The sequence below is a fragment of the Hylobates moloch genome, unplaced genomic scaffold, assembly GCF_009828535.3.
Source record: "Hylobates moloch isolate HMO894 unplaced genomic scaffold, HMol_V3 SCAFFOLD_17, whole genome shotgun sequence".
Classification (NCBI taxonomy): domain Eukaryota; kingdom Metazoa; phylum Chordata; class Mammalia; order Primates; family Hylobatidae; genus Hylobates; species Hylobates moloch.
In genome coordinates this window covers 62188766-62208250 of record NW_026652292.1, presented here as the reverse complement: position 1 = coordinate 62208250, position 19485 = coordinate 62188766, and positions in this window count along the sequence as shown.

Sequence of the window (19485 nt, the reverse complement as noted above, 5' to 3'; positions counted from 1 at the left end):
TCTGACCTATGTTTCAAAAGAATCGCTCCAGCTGGTGTTCCAAAAGTAGACTGTAGGAGAAGGGTAGAAGTGAGGAGACTGATCAGAAGGCTCTAGAAATGATCCAGATGAGAGATGATGGCTGCTCATATAGTAGCATTTGCAGTAGGGGACATGAGGAGTGGTCAGATTCCAGAGATGTGCAGCTATAACCAAGGGAATTTTCTTATGTATTAGATGTGTGCTGTGAAAGAAAGGCACTAAAAAGAGATCATGCTAAGTTTCTAGGCCTGAGAAACTGGAAGGATTCTATTGTCATTTAACTGAGATAAGAGAGACACTGGGTGGAACACATGTTTGGGGATAGGAAATCAGGGGTATAGATTTGGACATGTTAAGTTGAAGGTGCCTCACAGATATATGTGAGCTGAACTGGAACATGGGACTCTAATATATTGGGATGAATAGTGTCCTCCCAAAATGTATGTCTACCCAGAGCCTTTGCATGTGACCTTACTTGGAAATAGGTTCTTCGTAGATGTGAACAAGTTAAGGTGAGGTCATGAGGGATTAGAATGAACCCTAAATGCAATAAGAATAGCGTTCTTATAGGAAGAGGGATATTTGAACACAGACATGCAGACTCTCAGTGAGGAAGGCCATGTGAAAACAGAAACAGAGACTGAAATAATGCATCTACAAACCGAGGAATGCCAGTGTTTGCTGACAACCAACTGAAGGTTAGAAGTGGCAAGGAAAAGTCCCCTTCTAGACTCTTCAGAGAAAGGTTGTTCTTTCTGAGAACTTGATTTCAGATTTCTAGCCTCTAGATTCATGAGAGAATAAATTTCTGTTGTTATAAGCCACCCAGTTCATGGTAGTTTGTTATGAAGCCTAAAAATTTAGCATGCTTAGTGAGACTTTACTGGCCCTCAGTAATTCAGAACCATCATTTCCCCTATTTGAGATGTCCTCTTCTCCTGCTCCTCTTGCAGCGATGAATCATATTCACTCTAGGGGGCTGGTGGTGCCTCACATAGCTGACTCCCATTGGGCTAAATGTCTAAATTCCCTAATTGGATTTTAAAAGTCGGGGCACTGATTTTGCTTGCTGCCCTCATGGCTAGTTTGTTCTCCACCTTGTATTTATGCAGATTATTTTCTCAACATGAAATCTGTCTGAAATTTAATTTCCTCGCCTCTATGAGAGAGGTACTAAGAAATACAATGCCCCTCTATAATGGACTTTTAAGTTATATATAATTGGTTTAAAAACTTGGAGAAAACTTAAGAGCTTGCCTTGTGTTATAAATACTGATTCTAAAGAAAATTTTTAGATTAAGAAGATTAGTAAATATTTTAAAATAGCATTTTGTCATGTTTAGGTACCGTTCGTCTTGGTACCTTGAATAATTATATGTAATATTCAAAATATTCATTAAGGAATCCAATATTGCTCTTCTGGAAATTAAAACTGCCTTATTCACATTCTATGTGTACAAGAAAGGTTTAAGTTCTAAAACTGTAAGTTGTAGTGTCTTATCCGAAAGGCCTTTGGTGTCCTCTGTTTTAAAATTCTGCATCTGAATTTGCTTATGGCTGGTAAAAAAATAATGTGTTTGTCTTTTATCATGTGTCCTCATTATTTTGTCTTTTGTCATGTGTCCTCATCATTTTGAGTTATATGCAGTTGCAGAAAGAATGAAGCTAGGGAAAAACCCTTAGAAACTGCAGGATTTTTTCAAGGGTCAGAAACACAATAGGTTTTTTGGAAAGTAATGGGGGATTATCACATGATAAGGATAAGTTGATGGGGTTGAGCTGAAAGCTAAGCATCTGGCTTATGAAAATTTTTGCTGTCGCTGCTGGAGCTAGTCAGCATTATATAGTTCCTTGATCACTAGGGACTTTACGATCTGTCTTAAGCTATTTGTGCACTAACAATAACTCTAACTGTTCATTCCATGATTTCTACTATTTGTAGAAAAAAAAGAGTAAATGATGTCTAAAAAATTTGAACATAAAGAGATGTTAAAATAAGGAGATTGGATGTGAAAAAAAAATGCCAAAGAACACCAGGAGATGCAATAAATCCAAATGGTGTTCAAAACAAGAGGGAAAAAAATAGTTAATGCAAAACTGAACTGAAAGATGCAAATAAATAAGTAAATTTCTCATTCAGGATCCATTTGGAGGCTGTTTCTTGGCAGAGTTACTGCTTATTATTTTTATGTTTCTAGTTTCCCATCTCCTTTTGTCAGTCTATTGAAAGCTTGTTAAAATCTTATTTGCTTTTGCTGTACCTTTGTCATTGTTTTTGCCTTAACTTTAATGCTAAATCATGTAGAAGTAAGGTAAAAGGGAGAACAGAGTTAACACTAATAGTCATTGTAGCAGCCTAGTTTTATGGATACTTCATATATTGATCAGCTTATGTTTTATTCAGACTAGATGGAAGAACAATTGGGAAATAAGAAGTAATCTCTCCCCTAAATAGTAAATTGCAATGCTGATGCAAAACATATAAGCGTTTCCAGGAGAGACTGGTTAGCCTCTGAAAGGTGCACTGACATACAAAAGAAATAACCTGTCTGTCCGTGGGAACACTCCAAGCAAAATAAGAGTTGCTACATTAAAGTCTTCCTGTTTCTTTTGAAAAAGACAGAAATGTACTTCATATATATATATGTATGTGTATGGGAATGTATACATATGCATGTATACATGTATAAACATGTGTATGTATGTGTATGCGTGTGTGTATATATGCATTTATATATGCATGTATATAATATGTGTATACAAATACATACACACACACATATACACATGCTTGTTTTGCATAGTGCTTGGCACATACTAGACCTCTAATAAATAGGTGGTCAGTGTGAAGGAATATATAAATAAATAAATATGGCACTAAGTGTGTCAACCAAGCCAATTAAAAGCTATAAAAACTTTCTAATGGTCGGAATAGTTGGATTGTCCAGATTCAAACCAAGGACCCTATGAATGCTAATCCTGTGCTCTTAGACACACCCAACATGATTCAGAAAGTACTAGCTGTGTGGTGTTTGGCAAACAGCCTAACCTCTGTGAGCCTCCGTTTCTCATACTGAAGTGGAGTATCTCAACGCATAGTTTTGAAAACAAGGGATAATGATACATGTAAAGGGCTTAGTATTGTGCCTAGCACATAATTAACATCACTGGTAATGATGATGATATATGTAAAGGTAGAGTTGTCCTAACTGCTTTCTTTTCTATTCTCAACCACTCCCACTCCCCTAACATTTGCTCTTTCTTGATTTCCAACACCTTCTAGAGATTTTCTAAAATTATATCCACCCTCGGCTGCCTTTCACAATGCTGCCACCTGCATCATGGAGAACTATGATCCACTTAGTATTTGTTCATTCACCTCTGATAACTATTACACTCAGGCCTAATTTAAACCTCATTGAACTCCGTACTGAACTAGGTACTATAGAGATGGTAATGAAGCATTCCTGGCCATTTTAATCACACATATGCAATTCCAATAGAATAACAGTGTTTTGCTTATGGTGAGCCTGTATTAAATATTTATTTTTATTTAAGAGCCTTACTTTACTTTCTTCAGCTACGTATACCTTTTAGCAGAAGAACAAGATAGATTCACATGACTGTTTCTTTTTTTCTTTTTTTTAATTTTCCCTCCAAATCTAAGTATAGATTTCAGCAGACTAAATCAAGAGACCTATTGACACTGGTTCTTATGTTAAAAATTATAGGGATCTCAGCCACATTTCATGAGAACATTAAGGCAATTTCACCATGATTTACCAGTGAGGTTAGTTATTTTTTTCAGAAATATATTGTGATGCCGCTTTCTAGAAGATGCGATGGTGTGGCCGGGCGCGGTGGCTCACGCTTGTAATCCCAGCACTTTGGGAGGCCGAGGTGGGCGGATCACGAGGTCAGGAGATCGAGACCACAGTGAAACCCCGTCTCCACTAAAAAAATACAAAAAATTAGCCGGGCGTGGTGGTGGGCGCCTGTAGCCCCAGCTACTCGGAGAGGCTGAGGCAGGAGAATGGCGTGAACCTGGGAGACGGAGCTTGCAGTGAGCCAGGACTGCGCCACTGCACTCCAGCCTGGGTGACAAAGTGAGACTCCGTCTCAAAAAAAAAAAAAAAAGAAGATTCTATGGTGAACTTTACTCTGTATTGGAATCCTAAATTAAGTTCTGGCCAGTATTCTAAAAGAAATGAGAAGGAATTAATCTCTTAAAAATTAAGATTACCTCTCTCTCTTCTTTCCATGCACCCCCCACCCCTGCCAACCCCATTCACCATGCCTAACTGAAGGCTGTTATATTGGTGCTAAATATAAAATCTCTTACCAGTGTGTGCTCTGCATATCTGAAAATCATGCAGTGGTGAACCTCTTGAGTGTATTTCTTTCTTTCTTTATTAATGAAAAGGTTTTTATTTGTGCCCTCTGTTATTCTCAGAAGTACAACACAAAACAAAATGGGAAACCATGATTTATCTTCTATTTGATAAAAACATCTGCAGAATTAAATGAGCCTCTTGATGCCGGAATTGTCATCAATGATGACTTTGACAAAATGAGCAGTACATAATTTGCTAGCTCCCTTGCGAAGCTGAAACAGATTGTCAAATGAAACACTGGAGGAGATGCATATGGGCTGAGTAGACCGGCTTTGAATAGGAACATGCGCAGGTGGAGGCTTAGTAGTGGCTGTAAGAAGGAGGACTGCCCTAATTTGGAGGGTCATTTGCATTTGAAAATGCTCCTTGCTAAATTGTGAGTATTCCCTACAGGAAAAGAGAATGCATTCTGCCAAAACTGCAGCTATTTTTGTTTCTTGGTAACTTGAATAAACCAGAAAACCCAAGGCAAAGCGGAAGGTGTTGCACTCAAACCAACCATTTTTTAATGGTGGGCTTATAGAATACAAATCAGTAATATATGAAAAGGACACTTATGAAAATCAATTGCTTTATGGTTAACAATGGATTTTTCATCAACACGAAGCATGGAAAGTGTGCTAATGGGTATATTCAGCATGCGTTTTTACAAATGACAATCAAATGCTTTTATTAGTCTTTATACCTGAAAAGTATGGCAAAAATCACATAATTAATTCTCAACTCATTTGGTTTTTTGTTGTTGAATGGCCCAGAGGACTTTGCTTGTTTATATATTTTATTATTGGTATATGAGTTGTACATATTTTGTGGGTATGTGAAACATTTTGATACCTGTTTACAATGTGTAATGATAAAATCAGGGTAATTGTGATGTCCATCACCTCAAACATTTATCTTTTCTTTGTGTTGGGAACATTACAATTCTTCTCATTTAGCTATTTTGAAACATACAAGAAATTATTTTTAATTATAATTATAATTAAATTTAATTTTAATTATAATTTCTCCACTGTACTATCAAATATTGGAATTTATTCTTTTTTTTTTTTTTTTTTTTTTTTTTGAGACAGAGTCTCCTTTTGTTGCCCAGGCTGGAGTGCAGTGGTGTGATCTCAGCTCACTACAACCTCCACCTCCCAGGTTCAAGAGATTCTCCTGCCTCAGCCTCCCAAGTAGATGGGATTACAGCCATGCACCACCACGCCTGGCTAATTCTTTTGTATTTTTAGCAGAGACGGGGTTTCACCATGTTGGCCAGGCTGATCTCAAACTCCTGACCTCAGGTCATTCCCCCACCTTGGCCTCCCAAAGTGCTGGGATTACAGGTGTGAGCCACCATGCCCAGGCTATTCTTTTTATCAAACTCTATTTTTGTATCTGTTAACCAACTTCTTTTCATCCCTGTCCCTCCTGACCTCCTTCCCTTCTCAGCCTCTGGTAGACACCATTCTACCCTCTGCCTCAATGAGATCCACTTTTTTAGCTTCCACATATGACTGAGAATGTGCAATTTTTGTCTCTTTGCCTGGCTTGTTTCACCTAACATATTGACCCCCAGTTTCATCCCATTGCTGAAAATGACAGAATTACATTAATTTTTATGGTTGAAACATACTCCATTGTGTATGAATACCACACTTTGTTTATCCATTCACCCATTGATGGACACATAGATTGATTCTATATCTTGGCTATTGTTAATAATGCTGCAATAGACATGAGAGTACGAATATCTCTTCCAGATATTAATATCCTTTCTTTGGGATATATGCTCATCAGTGAAATTTCTGGATTATATGGTAGTTCTCTTTTTAGTTTTTTGAGAAACCTCCATACCCTTTTCCATAAGGACTATACTACTTTATATTCCCACCAACAGTGTATGAGCAATCCCCTTTCTCCACATCTTTATCAGCATTTGTTATTTCTTGTCTTTCTTATAGTAGCCATTTTAATTGGGGTGAGATGATAGCTGTTTGTGGTTGTGATTTTTATTTTACTAATAATTAGTGATGTTGAGCATATACCTGTTGTCCATTTCTGTGTTTTCTTTTGGGAAATGTCTATTCAGATCTTTTCCCCATTTTGCAATGATTTTTTGTTTTGCTACTGTGTTGTTTGAATTCTTTCCATATTCTGGTTATTAATGATTTGTCAGATGGATGTGATTTTCACAAGTCAGTACTGACTGCCCAGATAGACAAACAAAGCTTTTATATCCTAAAAGCTGAGGAATCCTTTTACCTGAGGAATCTTGACTTTGTGGAAAATTCTGTTAATTTCAGTTCTTTAATCATGAGAAGGAAGCAGTAAACGTTTTCCCAAAATAGTTACTCTTTTTACTCAAAATATTGTTCTCTCTTAGTGTATATATATATTTTAAATAGACTTTTTATCTTAGAATAGATTTAAATTTACAGAAAAGATTTGAGGATAGTAGAGAGGATATCCATATAGCCCACAAATGGTGTCTTCTATTAACACCTTATATTAGTATGATGCATTTGGTCGAATTAACAAATCAATAAAGATACATTTTTATTAACTGAAATACACTGTTTATTCAGATTTCTTAGTTTTTCTCTAAATATGCTCTCTCTGTTTTAGAATCCCAACCAGGATACTGAAATACATTAAGTCATCATGATTTTTAGGCTCCTGTTGGCTGTAACAGTTTCTCAGGCTTTCCTTGTTTTTAGTGATCTTCACAGTTTTGGGGAGTACTGGGTTAGGTATTTTGTAAAAGGTCCATCCGTTGGAATTCGTCTGATGTTTTTCTCATAGTCAGACTGGGATTATGAATTTTTAGGAGGAAGACAACAAACATGAAGTGTCATTCTTCTCAAACGCATAAGCAGTATATGCTGTCAATGTGACTTATATTGAGGTTAATTTTGGTCTCCTGTGTAAGGTAATGTTTGTCAGGTTTCTGTACTGTAAAATTACTTTTTTCTCTCTTTCCATACACTATTCTTTAGAAACACGTCACTAAGTAAGGCCCACACACAAGGAGTGGGGGATTGAACTCCACCTATTTGAAAAAGGAGTATCTACATTATTTGAAGTTCTTGCCTATGAGATTTGTCTCTTCCATGTCTTTTATTTAATTATTTATACCACTATGTAATTATTAATATTTTTATATGTGGGGTTGTAATCTAATGCCACTTGTACTAGTAAGGTTTCTCCAGAGAAACAGAATAAAAAGGGTGCATGTGTCTGTGTGTAGTATATATACATAAGTGTGTGTGTGTGTGTAGTAAGTTACAAAGAGAGACATTTTTAGGAAGTGGCTCACATGATTGTGGAGACCAGCAAATCCAAAATCTGAAACATAGGCCAGCAGGCTAGAGATTCAATGGAGAGTTGATGTTGCAGTTCCAGTCTAAAGGCAGTCTGCTGGCAGAATTCCCCTTTTCTTGGGAGAGACAAGTCTTTTTTTTATTAAGGCCTTAAACTGCTTGGATGAGGCCCACTCACATATGGAGGATAATATGTTTTACTCAAGTCTAAGGATTTAAATGTTAATCTCATCTAAAAAAATACCTTTACAGAAACACCTAGAATTGTTGCAGACTTGTCTACTGGTAGTTCTTTAAGTGGTCTACCATGACCCTTTGACATGTATTCGTCATTGTGGTTTTTTCATTGTTGTTGTTCTTGTTTTTGTTTTTTGAGAAGTTCCTTAATTTCTGACACACAATAAGCAACTCAGTCTTATACTGTGTATTTCCTGCCAGAGTCATAAGTTAGCTCTTTCTCCAAGCATCCTGTTTCCTTTTATTGAAGAATTGTATTAGAAACTAAGGCACTCCAGCAGAGATCGCGCCACTGCACTCCAACCTGGGCAACAGAGTGAGACTCCGTCTCAAACAACAACAACAACAACAAAAACTAAAGCCTGCATGCTAAGCATTCTTTGGCTACTGGGAAGTTGTTACTTCTGAGCCCTCTTAGCTGATAGATCAAGGAAATATATGTATCAATATTCTCATGTAACTATGCATATTATATTACATATATATACACATGTATACACATGTATATGTATACACGTATACATGTATTTCTATAGGTACTTTTATTAAGCTAAACATGAGTTTATACTGGTGTTTCCAACTCTAGCCCATTAACACAGATGATTCTGGACTTCCTTACAATCCACCATTCATTTACCTAATTGTTCAGTTCTAGAATTCATATATAGCAGTATTGTAATTGTTAACACATATCTCAAATGAAATAGCTTTATCAACCAGAGGACAGTGTTTATATTCAGTTAATTTTGCCTTATGTATTATAGACTCTAATTATTTCCAAAGTTATTTTATAGTAAGTGGCTTCCCTTCACCTGCCCCTCACTCCCTTTAGTGAGTTTATTTTGTACATTTGTAATACAGTTAGATGATTTGTCGTAATACGTATTCCCTCCTCAGACCCTTGACCTGATCAATGAGTTTATTTTAATTTCCATACATTAAGGTTTGCTCTTTGTATTGTAACATTATATGGGTTTTGACAAATACATAATGTCATATATCCACCATTATAGTATCACACAGAATAGTTTCAGTGCTCCCCACAAATCCCTCTGTTTTACCTGTTCAGTCCTTTCACTCTGCAAACCCCTGGTGACTACTGACAGAATCATTTAAAAGCAATTTTAAGGCTATGCATGGTGGCTCATGCTTGTGATCCCAGCACTTTTGGAGGCCAAGGCAGGTGAATCACTTGAGCCCAGAAGTTCGAGACTGGCTTGGACAACATAGTGAGACCCCATCTCTAAAAAAAAAAAAAATTAAATGATTAGCTGAGTATGGTGGTGCATGCCTATAGTCCCAGCTACACAGGAGGCTGAGGTGGGAAGATTGCTTGAGCCTGAGGAGTCAAGGCTGCAGTGAGCTGTGATCGTGCCACTGCAATCCAGCCTGGGCAACTGAGACCTTAAGGCCCTGTCTCAAGAAAAAAAAAAAAAAAAAGTAGTTTTACCATATATAACCTTTATAGTCTCCCTTTACTGATGTAAGTGTCCATTTTTTCACTTCTCTCATTCAAATATGCACTTAAGATTAATCTATGTCTTCTAAACTCAATAGTAAGTTTTTTTTTAAAAAAAATGCTGAATAATATTTCATTACTTGGATACACTACAGTTGTTTATTCACCTATTAAGAGACATCTTTGTTGCTGTAAGTTTTTGGTGATTATAAATAAAGATGCCACAAACACTCATGTGCAGATATTTTTGTGGAAATAAGTTTTCAAGTCAGTTAAGTAAATACCTAGAAATGCAATTACTAGATTGTATAGTAAGATTATAGTTAATTTTGTAAAAAGTATCCTGTTTTCTAATTTGGCTGTGCCATTTTGCGTTCTCACCAGCAATGAATCCTGCTGTTTGATTTCCTCTTCAACACTTGCTGTTATCTGATTTGTTTTGGAATATTAGTCATACTAGTATGTGTGTAGTAGAATCTTGTTTTATTATATTTTCCTAATGACGAATGATTTTCAGCATACTTCCATATGCTTCTTTGTAATTTGCTTCTCTTCTTTGGTGAGATATCCATTGATAAATTTTGCTCATTTTTTAAAATGAGTTTTTGTTTTCTTATTGTTGAGTTTTAAGAGTTCTTTGTATTTTTGGATACAAATGTTTTTGAAGTCATATTTTTGCAAATGGTTTATCTCAGTGCATGGCTTATGTTTTCCTTCTTTTAATGGTGACTTCCATAGATGAAAAGATTTTAACTTTATTTTTTTTTCTTTTTCTTTTTTTTTTTTTTTTTTGAGATGGAGTTTTGCTCTTGTTGCCCCAGCTGGAGTGCAATGGCACGATCTCCGCTCACTGCAACCTCCGCCTCCTGGGTTCAAGTGATTCTCCTGCCTCAGCCTCCTGAGTAGCTGGGATCTGTAATCCACCACACCTGGCTAATTTTTTGTATTTTTAGTAGAGGCGGGGTTTTACCGTGTTGGCCAGGCTGGTCTTGAACTCCTGACCTCAGGTGATCCACTGGCCTCAACCTCCCAAAGTGCTGGGATTACAGGCGTGAGCTACCACACCTGGCTTATAAGATTTTAACTCTATTAAAGTCTAACTTATTTTTTCCCTCATGAATCAAGTTTTTGGCATTTATCTAAAAACCCATCAACACACTGAAAGTCATACAGAATTTTTCTCATATTTTATTTTGGAAGTTTTCATAGTTTTGGGTTTTACTTTTAGGTCTATGATTGCTTTTGAGTTAATATTTGTTTGAGTAAGGAGTGAGGTCTGTGTCTCAGATTTTTTTGGGGTGGGGGGGTATGAACATCCTATTGTTTCACATCATTGAATACAAGCTTTGTCCTTTCTTTAATTGCCTCTGCCCTTTATAAAAGTCAGTTGATATTGTCTGTGTTAGTCTACTTCTGGACTCTTCGTTCTAGTTCAGTGAATATCTGTCTATTTTTTCATTAATCCTATGCTATCTTGATTAGTGTATCTTTCTAGTAAGGCTTCAAGTTCAGTAGTCTGAGTCTTCCAACTTTGTTCTTCTTCAGTATTGTGTTGGCTATTTTAAAATTTTTGCCTTTTTGTGTAAACTTTAGAGTCAGCTTTGTTTATATCTACACTAGAGCTTGCTGAGATTTTTATTGAGATTGTGTTGAATGTATAAAGTTGAGAAGATTTATCTTCTCAACAATGTTGAGATTTCCAATATGTGAATATAGATTATCTCTTTATTTGTGTCTTTGATTTATTTTATTTACTTGTTGTTATTGATACTTAGATTTTACACAAAATTTGTTAGAATTATTATTAAATATTTCAATTTTTGGTATTATTATTATGTTTTGTTTTGTTCTGGGGGGATGAAGTCTTGCTGTGTCACCCAGGCTGGAGTGCAACGGTGTGATCTCAGCTCAGATCACTTGATCTGGCCTCAAGTGATCTGCCCACCTCAGCCTCTCCAAAGTGCTGGGATTACAGGCGTGAGCCGTCATGCCTGGCCTAATTTTTGGTATTACTTCAAATGGCATTTTGATGTTAATTTCTAAATCCCTGTGTTTATTTCTATAACATAGAGACGAAATTGATGTTTGCCTGTTGACATTATATCCTACAACCATGTTATACTAGCTTATTACTTTCAGGAGCCGTTTTTATTTATTTACTTATTTTTAAAAATAGATTCCTTATGGTTTTCTACATAGACAATCATGTCATCTGCAAATGAAGATAGTTTATTTCTTCCTTTCTCACTTATATATTTTCATTTCTTTTTCTTTTATTGCACTAGTTATGCTTCCAGTGTGATGATGACTAGGAGTGCTGACTGAAAACATCCTTATCATGTTCCCACCTTAGGGGAAAAATCTCTAATCTCTCACCATTAAGTATGATGCTTACTAAAGTTTTTTCTAAATATTCTTTATTGGGTTAAGGAAGTTTGCTGAGAGTTTTTTTCATGAATACATGATAGCTTTTGTGAAATGCCTTTTATGTATCAATTGATGTGATCATATGATTTGTCTTTATACATTTCATAAAATGGAGAATTTCGTTAGTTGATTCTTAAATGTTAAACTAGTCTTGCATCCCCAGAATAAATAACATTTGTCATAATGTATAATTCTTTTTATAAATTGTTGAATTCAATTTGTTAGTATTTTGCTGAAGATTTTTACATCTATGTTCATGAAAGATATTAGTCTGTAATTTTTTTTTCTATAATGTCTTTAGTTGGTTTTGGTATTATGGAAGGCTGGCTTCATAGACTGAGTTTGGAAGTGTTCACTTTGCTTCTATTTTCTGGAAGAGTTTGTGGAGTATTAGTAGTATTCCTTTCTTAAATGTTTGGCATAATTCACTGGTAAAACCGTCTTGTCCGAGTGATTTTTTTTGAAACAGTAATTATTGACTCAAGTTATTTAGTAGATATGGTGTCATTCAAATCATCTGATTCCCCTTGTTTGAGTTGTAGTTTGTGTCTTACAAGGAGTTGGTCTATTGTATTTGAATTATCAAGTTTGTGAGTTAGATTTGTTCATAGTATTCTTTTATAATCTTTTTAATGTCTGTGATTAGTAATGATGGTCCTTCTTTCATATATAATATTTTAAATTTATGCCTTGTTTATTTTTTGTTCTAGTTAATATGGTTAGAGGTTTATCAATTTTACTGATCTTTTCTAAGAACCAGCTTTTGGTTTTGTTGATTTTCTTTATCATTTTTCTGTTTTTAAAATTATCTCCACCGTAGTTTGTATTATTTTATTCTTGTTTGGGACTTCATTTGTTCCTTTTCTTTAATGTCCTAAGGAGGGAGCTTAGATTATGGACTTCAGATTTTTGGTTTTATTTCTAATATATGCACTTGATGCTATAAATTTCACTGTATAAAATACTTTTGACCATGCCACAAATTTTGTTGTTATATCTTTATTTTTGTTTAATTTGAATTACATTTTAAAATTTTTCTTGAGACTTCTTAAATCTATGAGTTATTTAGAAGATTTTTAAATGCAGATCTAGCTATCTTCCTCTTATTAGTTTATAGCTTAATGCCCTTGTGGCCTAAAAGCAGACATTGTATGATTTTTGTTCTTTTAAATTTGTTTTTTGTGACCCAGAATATGGTTTATCTTGGTGAATGTTTCATGTTAGTTGGAGAAGAATAAGTATTCTATTGTTTTTGGGTGGAGTATTCTATAAATGTTTATTAGATCATGTTGATTGATGGTGCTGTTTAAGTAGTGTATATCCTTTCTGATTTTCTGCCTGTTTAATCTATCAATTACTGGCAGAGAGATGTTGAAATCTCTGACTATAATGATAGATTTATCTATTTCACTTAATTCTGTCAGTTTTTGCTTCATGTATTTTCAGTTATTAGGTACATATATTTTTGGAATTGTTATGTGTTCTTGGATAATTGACTTTTTATCATTATGTAATACTCTTATTTATCCATTTTAATTTTGCTTATTCTGAAGTCTGCTTCTTCTGCAATCAATATAGGTATTCCAGATTTTTTTTTTTGGTTAGTAAATGTGATATATATTTTCCTAGTTCTTTACTTTTTACCTGTGTCTTTATATTGATACTGTGGTTCTTATAAACAATATACATATTTTTAAAAATTCACTGTGATAATCTCTTATTTTCATTGATATAGTTAGACTGTTCATATTTAAAGTCATTATGGTTATAGTTGTATTAATATATGCCATGTTTGTAACTATTTTGTTCATTGAATTTCTTCATTTCCCCCCTTTTTCTCTCTTCTCTGGTTATAATTGAACATTTATATAATTCAGTTATATCTTTACACATTTTCTGCATATGAAAATAAATTTTTATGCTTTTCTTCCTAGTTATCTGTCTTCTGTAAGTTCATTTGCAGTGAACTTTCAGTGATTCAAGAAGAATCGTTATCTCCACCCCTATACTTTCTTTATGTAGATCAAAACTTTTGACCTATACTGTATTAGTCTGTGGGGGTTGCCATAACAAAATACCACAGACTTAGTGGTTTAAACAGCAAACATTTATTGTCTCATAATTTGGAAAGGTGTAGGTTTAGTTTCTGCCTTATAGCTGGCCACTTTCTGCTGTGTCCTCATATTGAGTGAGGGGGTGGAGAGGGACAGAGAAAGAGGGCTCGCTATCTGATGTCTCTTCTTATAATGACACTAATCCTGTCAGATCAGAGCCTAATCCTTATGACTTCATTTAACCTTAATTAGCTTCTTGGAGATCTCATCTCTAAATACAGCCACATCGGTGGTTAGGTCATCAACACATACATTTTAGGGGACACAAAATTGGGTTGGAAACATGTATTATTTTCCCTGTGGCTGAAGAACTTCTTTTAACATTTCTGGCATGGTTGGTTTGCTGGTGATAAATCTCAGATTTTATTAGTCCAAGAAAGTTTTTATTTCTTTAACATTTAAAGAATAATTTTGTTGGATATAAATTCTCATTTGTGATTTTTTCTTCCAATACTTTACATATTTCACTCCATTCTCTTTTTGCTTACATTATTTCACTGCCTCTCATTTTTCTCAAGATTTCTCTCCATTAATTTTTTTCCTCAGTTTTAATAAAGTGTGATTAAAGGTAGTATTTCAGGCTATTTATTCTGCTTTTTGTTTTCTGAGCTTTCTAGATTTGTGATTTTCTGTTCTTCATTAATTTTGAAAAGTTTTCAGCTTCTATTATTATAAATATTTATTCTACTCTATTCTTCTATTATTATCTGAATGTTAAGCCTTTTGATTCTGTCCAAAGCTCTTGGATGTCTTCTCTGCTTTTAAAGTGCTTTTATCTTGCTGAATTTCAGTTTGGAAAGTCTCTATTGACTTATCTTCAAGATCACTGATTCTTTCCAATTTCATGTTGGATCTACAAATGAATGTATAAAATATCCTTCATTTCTGTTACAGTGTTCCTAATATCTAGCATTTCTTTTTGATTATTTTTTAGAAAATTATCTTTCTCCTCAAATTATCCATCTCTTGTATATTGTCTTTGCTTTTCTTCATTATAGCCATTGCCAAGTTACTTGTAATTATTTTAAATCCCTTATTTGATAATTTCAAAATCTGTGTTCTAGCTAAGCCTGGTTCTCATGCTTGCTCTGTCTCTTCAGACTGTTTTTGCTTGGTTGTTTTTGCCTTTTGACATACCTTGTAAGTTTTTCTGGAAAGTCAGATGAGTTGTATGAACTACTGGGAATTGAGGTAAACTGGCTGTTAAGTTGATGATTCCAGTTAATCTGTGGGAGTTCAACTGTGTTTAATGTTTGCTGTAGCTATAGATGCCTAGAAGCTTCAAATTTGTTTACTGCCCTTGTTTTGTTGTTTTCTGTATCTTATTCCTCAGAAGTAGTCCATATCTGACAGCTTTTTCAGCTGTAACCCGCTATTATTATACTGGGGCCCTATTTGTGCAACGGCAAAGTGAGAGGGGATACAGAATGTTTTATAATATGTCAATTAAATCTCTGTCCTTTACTGGGAATTCTTCCCAGGGCTGTTAACTTCTCAGATGTTTCTCCTTTGATACACCTTTTCTCCCATCAGCTATCTACTCCCTTCTTTCACCTCACTCTTCTCAATCTATTTTTGCAGCATTGATCCTGGTAGGCTATGCTCTTTCTCCTCTCAGGTGAGACAGAGAGACTACAGGGGACCAAGGTGGGAGAAATTACATTTCCCAGCGAAACCTTTTCCCTAATAAGTAGGCCTTTGTTATGGATAAGGCTCTGGGTGCATTTCACAATGATTACTCTTCCCTACCTCATGCCCTGTGGGTATCTTTTCTGAATTTCTACTTTGAAAATGTGGTGGAGTTTCTAAAGGCAAATCTTGTAGAACTGTGGGTTCCCCTTCAAGACTGTGACCACCAGGAATTACTCTCAAGCTAGTCCACACTCAGTCTCAAGCAGTTTACCAAAATTACTACTTGCTACAGTCTAAATGTTTGTGTGTCCCCAACGTCCAGATGTTGAAATCGCAACACCTAAAGTATGATATTAGGAGGTAGAGCTTTGTAGGTGACTAGGTGGATAAGGGCAGAGCCCTTATCAATGGGATTAGTGTACTTACGACACAGGATTTTTATCAGTTGTTTTGCTAGCCAGGGCCCTTTGCAGCTGATGATGGCCCACCCAGGACTCACTCAGCCCTGGGCCTGCCACAGGAGCATCCCACCCACTCAGCCCATTGGGCCTTGCCTGGCTTGCACACTGGCTCATCCTGCAGCTGGGCCAGGCATGCCCCACCCAACCTGTGTTATAGCTTGTACCTGCATTTGGTGGTACCCAAGTTCTTGTTCCACGTCCAAGAAGAATGAGGTTATGCTGACAATTGAAGGGTGAGGAGGGTGGAGAAGAATTTTATTGTGCAATAGAACAGCTCTCAGCAGAGAGAGGACATGAGGGTGGTCCCCCACCAAAAGTCGTGTGACCTCTCTCTCTATGTGGCTAGGTTCGGGGCTTTTATGGGCTCAGAATGTGGAGTGCATGCTGATTGGTTAGTGAGTATGCAAAAAAGTTTAAAATAGAGGCACTACTCAAAGGTGGGCATGACATTGTAAAAAAACAATTAGGGAAGGGTAAGTATGTGTAAAATAGGTGAAGGGTAGGCATCAATCTGAGGAAAGCATTCCAAACAGGAAGACAGTCTCTCAATCCAATCTGTGGATTTACCCAGGATTTGTAGCTAGACCTTAAGCTGTCTTTGCCTTAAAAGTCAGGTTTCACTGTGGGCCCACCATGTTTGCCTAGGCATGTGTCAGCCTCCTGCTGCTATCATTCCCCCCTCTGAAGAGGTACATCTAACTGCCATTAGGATAGGGATGATGACCTGTCTTAAATGCTTCATGCTGATAGGGGGTGCTGTTTAGGGAGGATGGCAGTCAGATCTCTCTCAGAGGCCTATCTAAGGATCCCCAGTAAAAGGAGCCATCATCTGAGGCTCCAGTTGCATGACTGTTTAGAGTTTGATGGTCTGAAGATGAGAAGAGAAAAACCAGTTTATTAGAAGACATGTATCAAAATGAAACAAGGGAGTAAGGATGGCTCAAAAATCCTGAAGCTGCTAACACACCCAGATAGCTGGTGGCTATAGCTATGCCTACTAAGATTTGGGTACATGGGGCTTTGCTTTGGTTAGCTCCCTTGGTCTTATTTTCCACAAAAAGAAACCTCTGAGTTATGGGCACCCTATTTACCCCTATTTACCTGGCAGGGTTTGCAGGATAATTGCCCAAAACTAGAATATTGATCCAGATTTTCACATTACCCATCCCTTTTTTTTCTTCTGAACTGCAGCCAGAGCTCACTGGTTGGTTCACAGGAATAAGCAGAGCTAGTCTAAAATGCAGGAAAAAAATTTAAAAACAACTAATGAGACTAGAATTTAATGACAAGTATACGATAGGTTTTGAAACATAATTTTTCTCTCTCCAATCCTCATTTTTGTTAAAAACAAATCATGATAAGACTACATTGTTTTCAAAATAAACTTTAGTCTTATACTTGGCCTGATTATTTGCATAAAGTGTAGCAAGAATAATTGTTTTCACATAGGTTTTTAAAAATTGGCTTTGATGGAATCCTGTTCTATCAGGAATCTCATATATGACTTTTTAAAGCTGAGCCCAGTCATGGGTTTGTACCCTGAAATATCTATGAGTTGGGTAAATTTCTCTCTTCTTGAGGTCCCAAGAAAACTTGGAGCTCCTGGGCCTGTTAGAAAGTGACATTCTTTACTCATCACAAGTTAGGAATCCTGTACAGGGATTGTGTAGGCAAGGTATGAAGCCAGTTTTTTCAAGGGGCTTTAATTGGCTTTGCAAGTCAAGCTTGATTCCTTAAACGGAAGCATACCCTTCCAATCAAATTGTTGGTAAAACAACCAGTTTCTCCAATTGCATCCTGTTGCAAAATAAAATGGATTCTTACTGCACTTATACAAATAACTACGTTGCCCTAAGTTAAGAATACTCACAAATAGTTTCCAAATTCTGGAGATACTAGGCAGAGAGAAACAAATATGCCCCTAATTTTGTTCACAGGGGTATACCTTAATCAATTGTGAAAAGCTGTAAATAGCTTGAAATAAAAGTTTTCCTGACTTTGAAAAACAAAGGATCAGCAACATTTTAAGCAAAAAGTTAAAATGATTATTTCAGTTTTCTATTAATTCAGTCCATTCAGTTAACTCTTGTTCTGCTTGATATTCAAGAACATTTCAGTTCTTCATGAGTCCTGTATATTTTTCCTCTATTTCAATGTCACAGTCTCCAAAGATACCATAAACCTGCATTCAAGAGCACCTGTCAGAGTTCTATAGCTGATTATAAACCATCTTTTGAAGATACTGAAAACAAGTCAACAATTGCCTGTGAATGACAAAATGTCTGGGTAGTAACAGTCAAAAACACAATTGACAAACGAATTTGGTTATTTCTGTGGTTTACAATAACTTAACACAATAACCATAATTATGATTGATAGCATGTACTCAGACATTAGAAATTGAGAAATCCCATACTATCTGGGAACATATATTAATATTATTCACTAAAATATAACCTGAAGAAGCTTAAACATTATTTTTATTTTGGTGATCCCATGTAACTAAACATGTCAGATAATCCTGTTTACCTCTCTTTTGGATGCTCCAAGGGCCCTCTGTAGCATCCAAAAGTTAGGAGTTAGAAAAGACAATTTTGAAGCAGTAATTTGATTTTGGAAAGCCTATCAAATCTGTTAAAGGTTTCAAATGCTTAATATTATGAAATAGAATTCCAGGTTATCACAAGCTATTTATTTGGCCAAAGTGATGATTGAAAAAGTTTTTAAAAGGCACAAAAGTCCGGGCACAATGGCTCACGCCTCTAATCCCAGCACTTTGGGAGGCCGAGGCAGGTGGGTCATGAGGTCAGGAGATCAAGACCATCCTGGCTAACATAGTGAAACCCCGAATCTACTAAAAAAATGCAAAAACAATTAGCTAGGTGGACACCTGTAGTCCCAGCTACTCAGGAGGCTGAGGCAGGAGAATGGCGTGAACCCAGGAGGCGGAGCTTGCAGTGAGCCGAGATCACACCACTACACTCCAGCCTGGGCGACAGAGCGAGACTCTGTCTTAAAAAAAAAAAAAAAAAAAAATGTCCTCTTAGCCATTAAGAGGGAAATTCACCTTTCCAAACACTCTGTCTCTTGTCTCATAAAAGAGGCATGAGCGAGCATCCTTACCACTTCTACCATATAGTGAGAAGACATCATCTATCAACCAGAAAGTTAGCCCTCACCAAACACCAAATCTGCTGGTGCCTTGATCTTGAACTTCTAGCTTCCAGAACTGTGAGGTATAAATGTCTGTTGTTTATAAGCCACCCACTTTATAGTATTTTGTTATAGCAGCTTAAATGGACTAAGACATCACTTAAGTGTTTCTAGCTGTTTATGGCTCCAGAGTTTCTGTTCCATGTAAGCTGATCATGCTATATCTCTTTGGACACACCTACATCCAGAAGTAATCTAGATATTTCAGTGTGGTGGTTTACT